Source organism: Pectinophora gossypiella, chromosome 16 (assembly GCF_024362695.1).
Source record: "Pectinophora gossypiella chromosome 16, ilPecGoss1.1, whole genome shotgun sequence".
Taxonomy (NCBI): domain Eukaryota; kingdom Metazoa; phylum Arthropoda; class Insecta; order Lepidoptera; family Gelechiidae; genus Pectinophora; species Pectinophora gossypiella.
In genome coordinates this window covers 3,128,917-3,141,835 of record NC_065419.1, presented here as the reverse complement: position 1 = coordinate 3,141,835, position 12,919 = coordinate 3,128,917, and positions in this window count along the sequence as shown.

Here is a 12,919-nt window from a genome sequence, read left to right as displayed (position 1 = left end):
AGGGATTTTTTAAATTTCTGCCTAACATCGACGGTGTTCCATAAATTTTATGCCTGTCGATTACCCGTCTCTTTCTTTTTCGGCGGATAAGACAATGACATGAAATGAGGTTTCCAAACCTCAAGAAGAAAAACCTAACCCTTACAGGATCAGTTTGTTGTATGTATGTCTGTCAAGAGTCAAGACCCTTTTTCTCCCAAAAGCGTGGAGATATAAAGTCGAAGTTAACATTTAAGGACTTACTTACAACTCATTATTGTCTGCGGTCCACAGCTGTAAAAACACACAACAGAGACAATAGTTTTTCAATGATGTTGTAATTGTGTAGGGCGGTAAAGCCGCAGGGAGGGAATTATAATAGAAACGTTATTTCACATGTTATATGGATATAATAAACAGAAAATTAATGTACCACGTTGAGCGCAATCGACAAAGGAGAGAGAGGAATGACACTTTTTTATTAATTTCAGTTCCACACTTTTGTGACAGAAAATTCCACTTGATATCAAATCAGAATCATTATCTGAATCACTCAGCAAAGTTTTCGTTACAATGTCATTAACACCCTGTATAGATACCTAGATTATTGTGTAAAGTAGCTCATTATCAATGAGTATAACGACCGAATGATATAATCAACCTTTGCTCATCCTCCAGATAAAAGATCCTTAGAAGGGATTTATTAAAATACTGAACTGACTGAACTGTGCAAAAGCTAATAACCCTTCCTTAGCAGTGAACCGACAGGGGCGTGCGAAGACACTGACTGCATTTGTACCTGCATCTGACGGTCAAACTTACTCCAACGAATGTCGACTGAACTGTGCTAAAGCCTTTCCTTAATAGTTGACCACCAAGGGACGTGCGAAGACACCTCGACATGAAACCCGAGAGTTGCGATTACGACTAACGATACAGAAAATTTTAATTAATTTCGCTCTTTTAATTTAATTTCTAATGTAAATATGGGTTACATGCCTGAAATAAAATGATTTTATTATTATTTATTAATTTCAAAAATGTTGTTTTGTGACTTGTTATTAATTTGTACATAGTAATTTATATTTTTTGGAAAAAGAAGAAATAAAATAAATAAATAAAAAAGTAAGCGGATGTTTGTATTGTATGAAAAAATATTTATTTTTTCTTACAAATAAACAACTTTATCGCGAAATTAATTGGTTTTACCATAAAATTGTCGTAAAGGTACACGTGCACACTTAAATCTATGACGGGTATCTAAATTTAATTCTTATTTTAATAAAAATGGAAATGACTAAAAAAACCTATTAAGCTATTATGAAAAGAAAGATGTTCTCCTGCTGCACTTCAACATAATTTTATTAATTTAATGATGCTGAGTCCTATACGCACTATCTAATATTACTTTAAGTTATACCTGTCAATTTCTTATCTGCGGTAAAGGAAAGGGACCATACCTAACCTAATTGAGTTAGTCAGAGTGCCCACAACTCATCGGAGCTTTCTGTTAGACCAACGTCATAGGTGGTGAGCCGTATCGCCGCCTATAATGGCCGAGCCAACTGTGTTGACATACATACATACATACATAAACTCACGCCCGTAATCCCAAATGGGGTGGGCAGAGCCACAAGTAATCAAAGACAACTTGCAGCCACTGTTGATACGAAGTCCTAAGATGGATATGATGAACCTTATGGTGATAAGGGATCAGCCTATCGCCCATAACATTAGTCCATCATGTTAGAGGACGCAATCCCTCTGTCGGTTTTTACGACATGCCCGGGAAGACAAGCAGCTGAACGTGTTCTATGTTTTTTATTTGCTCCCAGAACAGCATAGAAGCTGTGTTGAAAACTGCAAAATACTGAAGTAAGACCGAGGGGAGAGGTGAAGTGAACCTAGAGCCGCTGGTAGAGAGCGGCTGAGCTTATTCTATGACCGCGTTATTACATGGGGTTCCTTAACTCTTTCTTTCTTTCTGTTTTTTTTGTCTTTTTATTTTGTTAAGCCAGTCATTAAAAACTTTTGTATTTCTTTGTTTTGGTAACATAAGTGCGTAAACTAGCTAGCTTAAGTAACATAAATATCCAGGAGAGAGGCATCATAGGCTGTAATACAAGTATTTATATACTTAGTCAGCTATGGTACCTACCTATCTATACCTGTGTCCAAGACTAAGCTATTTTAAGGAAAGAATTGTACCTACTTTTTTGGCAATAAATTATTTATTATTATTATTATTAACTAACCTGAAGATTTGAAACTTGACATGTCCAATTTTTACAGAAGCAACTGCCTGTCTGGCCTTCCAACCCATCCCGATACCGACCCCGCCGGCATGGTCGACGATTTCCCTTAATCAATGCTTACCGCTATCGACCCTTTCTGATGCTTTCAAATATTTTTCCTCTCAGACGACGCCCTGAGCCGAGGTCCGCGCCCAACTGGGCTCCTTCAGGCTTGTCTTAAACGTTGTACCGGGTGTTATGCGGCCAAGTAGTTAATAAATAAGTTACGTCAAAGAAAAGCCTTCCAACCCGAAGGCAAAGCCAGCCTAATTACATTTAAGTACATGTTAGGTCTTCCGTGCTTCGGAAGGCACGTTAAGCCGTTGGTCCCGGCTGCATTAGCAGTCGTTAATAACCACCAATCCGCACTGGGCCGCGTGGTGGTTTAAGGCCCGATCTCCCTATCTATCCATAGGGAAGGCCCGTGCCCCAGCAGCGGGGACGTTAATGGGCTGATGATGATGATGATGACATGTTAGGTCAGATACCTCCGAAAACATATATTTAGTAGGTAGGTATGTGGGTTTCCTCCCGATGCTTTCCTTCACCGGTAAACACATGATAATAATGTTTGATACAAACATGATTTCGAAAGAAATTCGGAAATTATTGGTGTAGATTAGAATATGCGATCTCACAGTGGGAGTCAAGTTCTGCCAGCTAGGTTACCACTGCACCGCACCTATGCCAGGAAAAATTAAAAGAAATGTCTATTATTCCACTATGAAAATGATACATTTTCGAGCAGACCTTTGGAAATTCACGATGTCGGTAATTCGTGCTCTGAAGCACGGAATGTTTAGTTAATAAACAAAGAACTGCAGAAGTTTTTATCATTTCTTCATAGACTAGGGTAGTGATACAAGTAAAAAATAAAAAGGCTGAAAAGTTAAAATACGGAAAAAAAATTTACATAAGCCACGAGCAGCACAACAATTTTAAAAAAGGAAGAATTAAAAATGATTAAATACGGTAAGTTTTAAGTAGGCACTAAATAATTTGTTTACTTAATAGGTATTTATAACTTACTTATATAAGAATTATTTTGGAAATATTACTACATACTAAGGTAAGATATATTTTATTTACTTAATTTAAAAAATAATCTGTCAAATGCTAGGCACACTGCTTTTAACTTCTCCAAGTAACTGCTGTAGTTTATAAGGTCTGGGAAATTAAAAAGGCCACAAAGAAGGAATTCATCTAAAAAAGAATACTTATTGCAATTTTACAACGTATATCAAAATAGCAATATTGCTTTTTTGGATGGCTCAGTTCTCTTTTACTTTTCAAATGCGTTATGAAGAATAAATATTCCGTGCCGTTGCGGTGTAGTAGGTAAGTAGATCAATTTTGTAGGCACGCCGGTTTACCGTTCTAGACATAAAAGTACTAAAAGTAACTTGCGTACTAAAGAGGGTATGAGCTTGTCCAGCAGCTTCGTTTCGACCAATAAACACAGCGAACGATATGTACGTATATTGATGTCGTCCAGCTGTTGGTCGAAGCCCTAGATATAATTTGTGTTGCGCTTGCGCGGCGCGGTTGCTGTCCTGCGAGGACTGAACTTGTCTAAGTCTACTCAACTGTGAATGCTTTTCTTTTACAACTTCGTTATTGCTACAGCCATTAAGCTCTCAGACAACGGCCTAAGGTAAAGTTCCCGCTCACATTGTCTTTAACTTTGTAGCTCCTCATTTTTCCGGTAGGTAGTTAATGCGAGGCAAATGTACAATAAGTCACTTAAATATAAACCTTAACCGTAGAATAAAGAATGGGTCTTACTTTAGTCTTAAATGGCCGTAAGCCGTCAATAAGTAAGGGGGAGAGCGCACGAACTGTGTCTCTCTCGCACTTAGGCGTTAGGTGGTATACAGCAAGAATAGGATTTTTGTATGGAGTGTCCGGTATGTGCCCTGGCTACACTTACGCCATCTATTGTCACCGAAAATTATATAGCAAGGGCCCCAACACCCTTAAGCTTTTCGGCATTAGGCCTTTTTTATGAGTCACGTCAAAAAAAGCCCTCATGCCGAAAAGCTTAAAGGTGTTGAGACCTTCACTATATGATTTTCGGTGACAATCGGTGATCGAAATATTTTTTGTCATAGATAAACTAAGCTAAATGAGCTCTACACGTTTCTGCCCCTACTTGTAGGTCTAGAGAACATACAAACAATAAAAAAATATTTTAATCCCTTCCTATTTTCTTCAGGGGTACTCTAGGTCTGAAGCTATTGACAACTTCCTATTTAAATGTGTGGTATATAATATCTGTGATGTTTTTCTATGGTCTTCTGTCATGTCAGATGTCAATCGAATTCTGTTTCTGTCTCTCAATAAAATGTAAGATTTCAAAGCCGTTTAATTGAATATATTACAAAATGTTCTTTTTAGTACTTATTATTAGAAACTACAATCAAAAAAATTTGTAATGGATTGATTACTTTGTAACAAAAAATACAGAAACTTAGTAAATACTTCTGTATGGGAATGTCTATTTAATCAATCATTTTATCGAAAATAGATTATTATTTTACCTCTTATGGCACAAATAAACTAAAGCCTTAGAAATAATGATAAATGAGAAAAGGATTAATTTATTTACGTTTTACACTGAATCTGCTACACTTACGCCATCTAGGTAACGGATAGGAACTAGACTAGGGTGCCGAAGTTGGTAGTAGAAAAAACTAAAATGAAAAGATTTTTCTATTGCGGCTTTTGAGCCGCTAGCAGTTTTATTGTCTTTTTTATCACTTTTTTATGAACTTGCTTTATTTGTTATTACTTCACTTATTTGATTATCACGATCACTTTTATTATTCACGAATTATTTAACGAGTTTAATGCCAATTGTTATGGATACCCACATTAAAAATATAAGCGATATAATATTTAAGTAATATTCATTACTAATTTAAGAGCCACGCTCCTATCGGTGTATCCATTCTTGTCTATCAAAGGCCAATTCTTTCACTTCCTCATAAAACACGATGTTCACCTACTCTTTAATCTGTTTCATGTAAGCTCTTCTTGGTTTTCCCCTTCCTCTCTTTCCTTATAGCTTCCCTTCTATGATGTTTTTAATAAATTCGTCGTATCTTATTAAATGTCCAATCATCTTGCCTCCATTCCCTTACCTACTCTTACTAGCACTTCCTCATTAGTAACTCTTTCAGTCCAACTTATTTTTTCCATCCTCTTCCAACACCACATTTCAAAGGCCTCGAGTCTCTCTCTGTCTTTCTGTGTCAATCCAAGTTTCACATCCATAGAGGGTTATGCACCATACGAAAGTTTTGATGCACGTTTTTTGATGGTTTGCTTATTTTAATTTTTAATATTATATGTAGGTAAATACTTAAATACTTATGAGAATATTTTGCCAGGAACGGGTATTCGGTCATGTGTCATGTACTCGTTATCAGTACTTTACGCACTATCATATTATATTATGTAAGTATTTATAGTACTACTACCTCGACAATCTGAGTTCCTTATGTAGACGCTGCTAACATCGAACTAGACCTAGCGATTTCAGATTCAAATTAAAAAATATCTTTATTCAGTTGGTAACACAGTTTTTACATAATGAACGTCTCATCCACCTAAACCTAATGCAGCTTCTAATTGTAAGAAAAACCTCGGAAAAGGGCTCTAGACGTTCTTAAAAAATAATAATATTGCAATGCAATTCAGTAATTTGGATACCTTATATCGGAAATTAACATTGTCTTTGATCATATTTTTTGTTACAGGTTTATTATTCCTTGTAGGCTATGTGTGCGTCACTTCAGCACTCCCACAGTGCACATGTGAACGAGATTACTCCCCAATGTGCGGTTCGGATGGAAAAACCTATTCCAACCAATGTATGCTTGATTGCGCTCGCAAGGACAACCCGAACCTCACAGGAGTCCCCGGGGCTTGCACTGACACCGAAACAGAAGTACCACAACCTTGCACTTGTACAGATGAATATGCCCCTGTCTGTACAGATGAATATGCCCCTGTCTGCGGAACTGACGGTCAAACTTACTCCAACGAATGCCAACTCAACTGCGCAGCTGCTGACAATCCGTGTTTAGCAGTCGATCATCAAGGGGCGTGCGAAGACACTGACTGCATTTGTACTGATGAATATGCCCCTGTCTGCGGAACTGACGGTCAAACTTACTGCAACGAATGCCAACTCAACTGCGCAGCTGCTGACAATCCGTGCTTAGCAGTCGATCATCAAGGGGCGTGCGAAGACACTGACTGCATTTGTACTGCTGAATATGCCCCTGTCTGCGGAACTGACGGTCAAACTTACTCCAACGAATGTCAACTCAACTGCGCAGCTGCTGACAATCCGTGCTTAGCAGTCGATCATCAAGGGGCGTGCGAAGACACTGACTGCATTTGTACTGATGAATATGCCCCTGTCTGCGGAACTGACGGTCAAACTTACTCCAACGAATGCCAACTCAACTGCGCAGCTGCTGACAATCCGTGTTTAGCAGTCGATCATCAAGGGGCGTGCGAAGACACTGACTGCATTTGTACCTATGAATATGCCCCTGTCTGCGGAACTGACGGTCAAACTTACTCCAACGAATGCCAACTCAACTGCGCAGCTGCTGACAATCCGTGTTTAGCAGTCGATCATCAAGGGGCGTGCGAAGACACTGACTGCATTTGTACCTATGAATATGCCCCTGTCTGCGGAACTGACGGTCAAACTTACTCCAACGAATGCCAACTCAACTGCGCAGCTGCTGACAATCCGTGTTTAGCAGTCGATCATCAAGGGGCGTGCGAAGACACTGACTGCATTTGTACCTATGAATATGCCCCTGTCTGCGGAACTGACGGTCAAACTTACTCCAACGAATGCCAACTCAACTGCGCAGCTGCTGACAATCCGTGTTTAGCAGTCGATCATCAAGGGGCGTGCGAAGACACTGACTGCATTTGTACCTATGAATATGCCCCTGTCTGCGGAACTGACGGTCAAACTTACTCCAACGAATGCCAACTCAACTGCGCAGCTGCTGACAATCCGTGTTTAGCAGTCGATCATCAAGGGGCGTGCGAAGACACTGACTGCATTTGTACCTATGAATATGCCCCTGTCTGCGGAACTGACGGTCAAACTTACTCCAACGAATGCCAACTCAACTGCGCAGCTGCTGACAATCCGTGTTTAGCAGTCGATCATCAAGGGGCGTGCGAAGACACTGACTGCATTTGTACCTATGAATATGCCCCTGTCTGCGGAACTGACGGTCAAACTTACTCCAACGAATGCCAACTCAACTGCGCAGCTGCTGACAATCCGTGTTTAGCAGTCGATCATCAAGGGGCGTGCGAAGACACTGACTGCATTTGTACCTATGAATATGCCCCTGTCTGCGGAACTGACGGTCAAACTTACTCCAACGAATGCCAACTCAACTGCGCAGCTGCTGACAATCCGTGTTTAGCAGTCGATCATCAAGGGGCGTGCGAAGACACTGACTGCATTTGTACCTATGAATATGCCCCTGTCTGCGGAACTGACGGTCAAACTTACTCCAACGAATGCCAACTCAACTGCGCAGCTGCTGACAATCCGTGTTTAGCAGTCGATCATCAAGGGGCGTGCGAAGACACTGACTGCATTTGTACCTATGAATATGCCCCTGTCTGCGGAACTGACGGTCAAACTTACTCCAACGAATGCCAACTCAACTGCGCAGCTGCTGACAATCCGTGTTTAGCAGTCGATCATCAAGGGGCGTGCGAAGACACTGACTGCATTTGTACCTATGAATATGCCCCTGTCTGCGGAACTGACGGTCAAACTTACTCCAACGAATGCCAACTCAACTGCGCAGCTGCTGACAATCCGTGTTTAGCAGTCGATCATCAAGGGGCGTGCGAAGACACTGACTGCATTTGTACCTATGAATATGCCCCTGTCTGCGGAACTGACGGTCAAACTTACTCCAACGAATGCCAACTCAACTGCGCAGCTGCTGACAATCCGTGTTTAGCAGTCGATCATCAAGGGGCGTGCGAAGACACTGACTGCATTTGTACCTATGAATATGCCCCTGTCTGCGGAACTGACGGTCAAACTTACTCCAACGAATGCCAACTCAACTGCGCAGCTGCTGACAATCCGTGTTTAGCAGTCGATCATCAAGGGGCGTGCGAAGACACTGACTGCATTTGTACCTATGAATATGCCCCTGTCTGCGGAACTGACGGTCAAACTTACTCCAACGAATGCCAACTCAACTGCGCAGCTGCTGACAATCCGTGTTTAGCAGTCGATCATCAAGGGGCGTGCGAAGACACTGACTGCATTTGTACCTATGAATATGCCCCTGTCTGCGGAACTGACGGTCAAACTTACTCCAACGAATGCCAACTCAACTGCGCAGCTGCTGACAATCCGTGTTTAGCAGTCGATCATCAAGGGGCGTGCGAAGACACTGACTGCATTTGTACCTATGAATATGCCCCTGTCTGCGGAACTGACGGTCAAACTTACTCCAACGAATGCCAACTCAACTGCGCAGCTGCTGACAATCCGTGTTTAGCAGTCGATCATCAAGGGGCGTGCGAAGACACTGACTGCATTTGTACCTATGAATATGCCCCTGTCTGCGGAACTGACGGTCAAACTTACTCCAACGAATGCCAACTCAACTGCGCAGCTGCTGACAATCCGTGTTTAGCAGTCGATCATCAAGGGGCGTGCGAAGACACTGACTGCATTTGTACTGATGAGTATGCCCCTGTTTGCGGAACTGACGGTCAAACTTACTCCAACGAATGCCAACTCAACTGCGCAGCTGCTGACAATCCGTGCTTAGCAGTCGATCATCAAGGGGCGTGCGAAGACACTGACTGCATTTGTACCTATGAATATGCCCCTGTCTGCGGAACTGACGGTCAAACTTACTCCAACGAATGCCAACTCAACTGCGCAGCTGCTGACAATCCGTGTTTAGCAGTCGATCATCAAGGGGCGTGCGAAGACACTGACTGCATTTGTACTGATGAGTATGCCCCTGTTTGCGGAACTGACGGTCAAACTTACTCCAACGAATGCGAACTCAACTGCGCAGCTGCTGACAATCCGTGCTTAGCAGTCGATCATCAAGGGGCGTGCGAAGACGTGGGAACTTGTTACTAGCTGTGCCCACATTTTTAAATTTTATATTTCTATTTTAGTACTTTTGCATTATATCAGTACCTAACAGAAATTATGTGCAAATTTCCTTTACATTTTAAAGCAATAAAGAGTATACAAAAAACAATGAAACCTTTTTGATACTTAATGTTGTTAAATTGAATGTTTATGTTGATTAATTAGATCAAAGGGTTTGGTACCACCATCTATATTAGGTTTTACAAAATAAATTTCTGTAATTCTATTGGTTTATTATATATATGAAAAATATTAGTACTTGTTTACTTAGGTAGTTCTTTACAGCGTAGGTATAGGTACCTATGTCAGTAGTAGTTTTCCGTCTATTAAAAAAATATATTATAAAATGTCAAATGTTTTTGTCTCTTATAGTTTGTGTTGTGTTTGAGATGTCTACAATTATAATATAAATATAAGTAACTATGTTTTACTTTAGAATGTTTGATATTATTAACTAATTATTATTTTTATGTCAATAAAATAATGGCCCCCATTCCTACTTTAAGCTATAGGTACCTGTCATTTTCTTATCCGCCGCAAAGGAAAGGGACGGATGATTGACAGCTTTTAATTTTAGGAAGAATGAGTAAATGAATGAATAACCCAGGCGAATCAAAAAGATATCTTGCTGGTATACAAACCGTTTGACGTGTGCTGTCAACTTAATTCTGTCGAGTTATTAGCCAATGTAATTTTTTATAGGGTTGTTGGCCCCGATTCCTGCAGACACTTCCTAATTTTACTTTAAGTTATACCTGTGCTTTTCTTATCCGCCGAAAAGGAAAGGGACGGATGATTGATAGCTCTTAATTTTAGGAAGAATGAGTAAATTTAAATGTATGAATAACCTGGACGAATCAAAAAGGTATCTCGCTGGTATGCAAACCGTTTGACGTGTGCTGTCAACTTAATTCTGTCGGGTTATTGGCCGGTGTAAAATTTTTAGACGGTTGTTTTAGATTTGTGCTTTAAATTGACGTGTGTTCCATAAATTTTATGCTTGTCGATTACCCGTCCCTTTCGTTTTCGGCGGATAAGAAAATGACAGAAATAAAATTAGATGGTGTCTACAGGAATTAGCACCATTGTACGCATAAAAAGGTAATAAACTATAATGTATGCATACTATTAGAATAAGGCCTACGTTTTGTTAGCCTATTGTTAATCAATTAGGGAAAAAAGAGCTTAGCATAGTGGAGTGAACAAGGTAGGTTAACCTAAAACTTGCTACAGATAAACAGAGCCGGTAAAGCGGGACATTAACACGCTCGGTCCGCGTTAAGTTGTTGAAGTTAAGCACCTTCGCAAAGGCACGTTAAGCCGTTGGTCCCGGCTGCATTAGCAGTCATTAATAACCACCAATCCGCACTGGGCCCGCGTGGTGGTTTAAGGCCCGATCTCCCTATCCATCTATAGGGAGGGCCCGTGCCCCAGCAGTGGGGACGTTAATGGGCTGATGATGATGACGATGAAGTGTAGGTACCCTTTCCAACTGAAAAGGAGGTAGTTAGCTCGCGAGCGTCACACTCACGTGGTTTCATACCGCTTAACCGCACGTAGTAGTACGTAGTGTAAGTGCAAACCGGGTGAGAGCCATAGGTGCTTACTTATTGTACCTAATAATGCCATTTGCGGTAAATCTACAATAATAGACATTGAAACTGAAATACACTTGGCCTAGGCCCGTGTATTTCATTAGTACACCAATATTTCTTAAAAATATTGAGAATCTTAAAGATAAAAAATAATAATAATAATAATCATTTATTTCGGACTCATCCACATTGATTACATCCATATTTGTTAGTAAAATTGCAAGCTTACAAAACTAGTGTTAGTAACATACAAATATATTAAAATGGCAAGTCCGGATGGACTCCCCGACGCTGGCGGCCAATCATACGACTGCGTGCAGCCGAATCCAGCGAGCCAGCATCGGAGAGTCCCACCGGTCAACTAGCGCGCAACAATAAGTACAAAAATGTACTTAAGTGAAAATGAATTATGCAAAAAAGATGAAAGCGAATTATTATGGCTACGCTGAAAAGCATTAAGTACTTACTACTCAGCAGCGACACTCAGTATAAGTACTTACTTTGTCGTTAAGTACGGTCACGAGTGACTAATAATATGGTATACACTTTGAAACCATGTCACATTAACTTTTTTGACAAATTGAACCGTAAGTCTCATTAAATGTCAAATATGCTAGTGCGACAGGGTTCTAAAGTGGGTACATGATATTGCTCATGACTGTACACACAGGCGCCTAAAAAGGCCGTAACGTTGCGCTAGGGCGATGATGTACCGCCCTGTAGTTCCGAGCGCAAGAATAGGGCTACGGTACCCCCTGCCTGTCGTAAAAGGCGACTGAAAGGGGACACTGGAGACCGTGGGTGGTAAGGGCGGGGGCCCGAGCCGCTCTTCATACGGTCTCCGGGAGGGACGGCAATGTGACATGGCCTCTCATTGCCGTAAAACTGGGATGGCGTAGGGGTGGGGACCTACCCCGGGACGCGCTTTTTTATAGCAGGCGCGAGGGAAGCACCGGTGCGTTCGTTAGAGATCCCGGAGCTTCCCGACATGCGCAGCAGAGGGCCATCGGAGGGGTTTTAGTCGGTAAGAGTCCGACATAACCTCGTCACTCCCCCGGGTGGCGAGGTATCCATGAGGATTTCCCCTTCGTTACCAAAAAAAAGAAAAAAAAAGGGCGATGATGTAAAATGCGCTTTTTAAATGGTTTCCACTATAACAGGCGACGGTATAATCAAAATAATGCTAATCTTTTTTTAAATTAAATATGTTTATTTTTTAAACTATTAAATAACATGGTGCCAGAAAGGTAATCTCCTTTTAGAAGCCAGTGTTGGGAAACACTGCTCTTTTTTATAGATTAAAAATACAACAAAAAATAGTTCTGCGCGCGCGCGCGCGCGCGTGTGTGTGTGTGTGTGTGTGTGTGTATGTGTGTAAGAGATAGAGAGAGGGTGTAAGCGTGTGAGAGTGTGAAGGTGCGTGTACTTCTATTTACATACTTAATTTAAAAATGCTTCTTATTACGTAACATAGCAATTAATGACTACTCAATAGAAACCATGTTTGTTACTTCTCTGCATCGGAAACAAATTAAGAAGTAATGAAGTCATGTAAGTTACACACTTAATTTATTTTTTTTAGGTCTTTTTCCAATCTTACACCAATCTTGCATATATATGGATGACACTTATATGAATTTTTAGGGCAACATGAATCTGTTTTTAGTGGCGACCGACGGTTCCTTACAATAGAGCGTGGACAGAACCCTTCATGGCGCAATCGAATGTTACTATTAGTCTTGGCAGCACATTCTAACAAACAAATGTTCGCGTATGTTTTATTATCAGTGCCGCAAACTCGCCTTAAGTTCTTAGGGCATGCGCATAGGGGTTGCCGTTGTATGCTTCTTGTGTTTCTAACT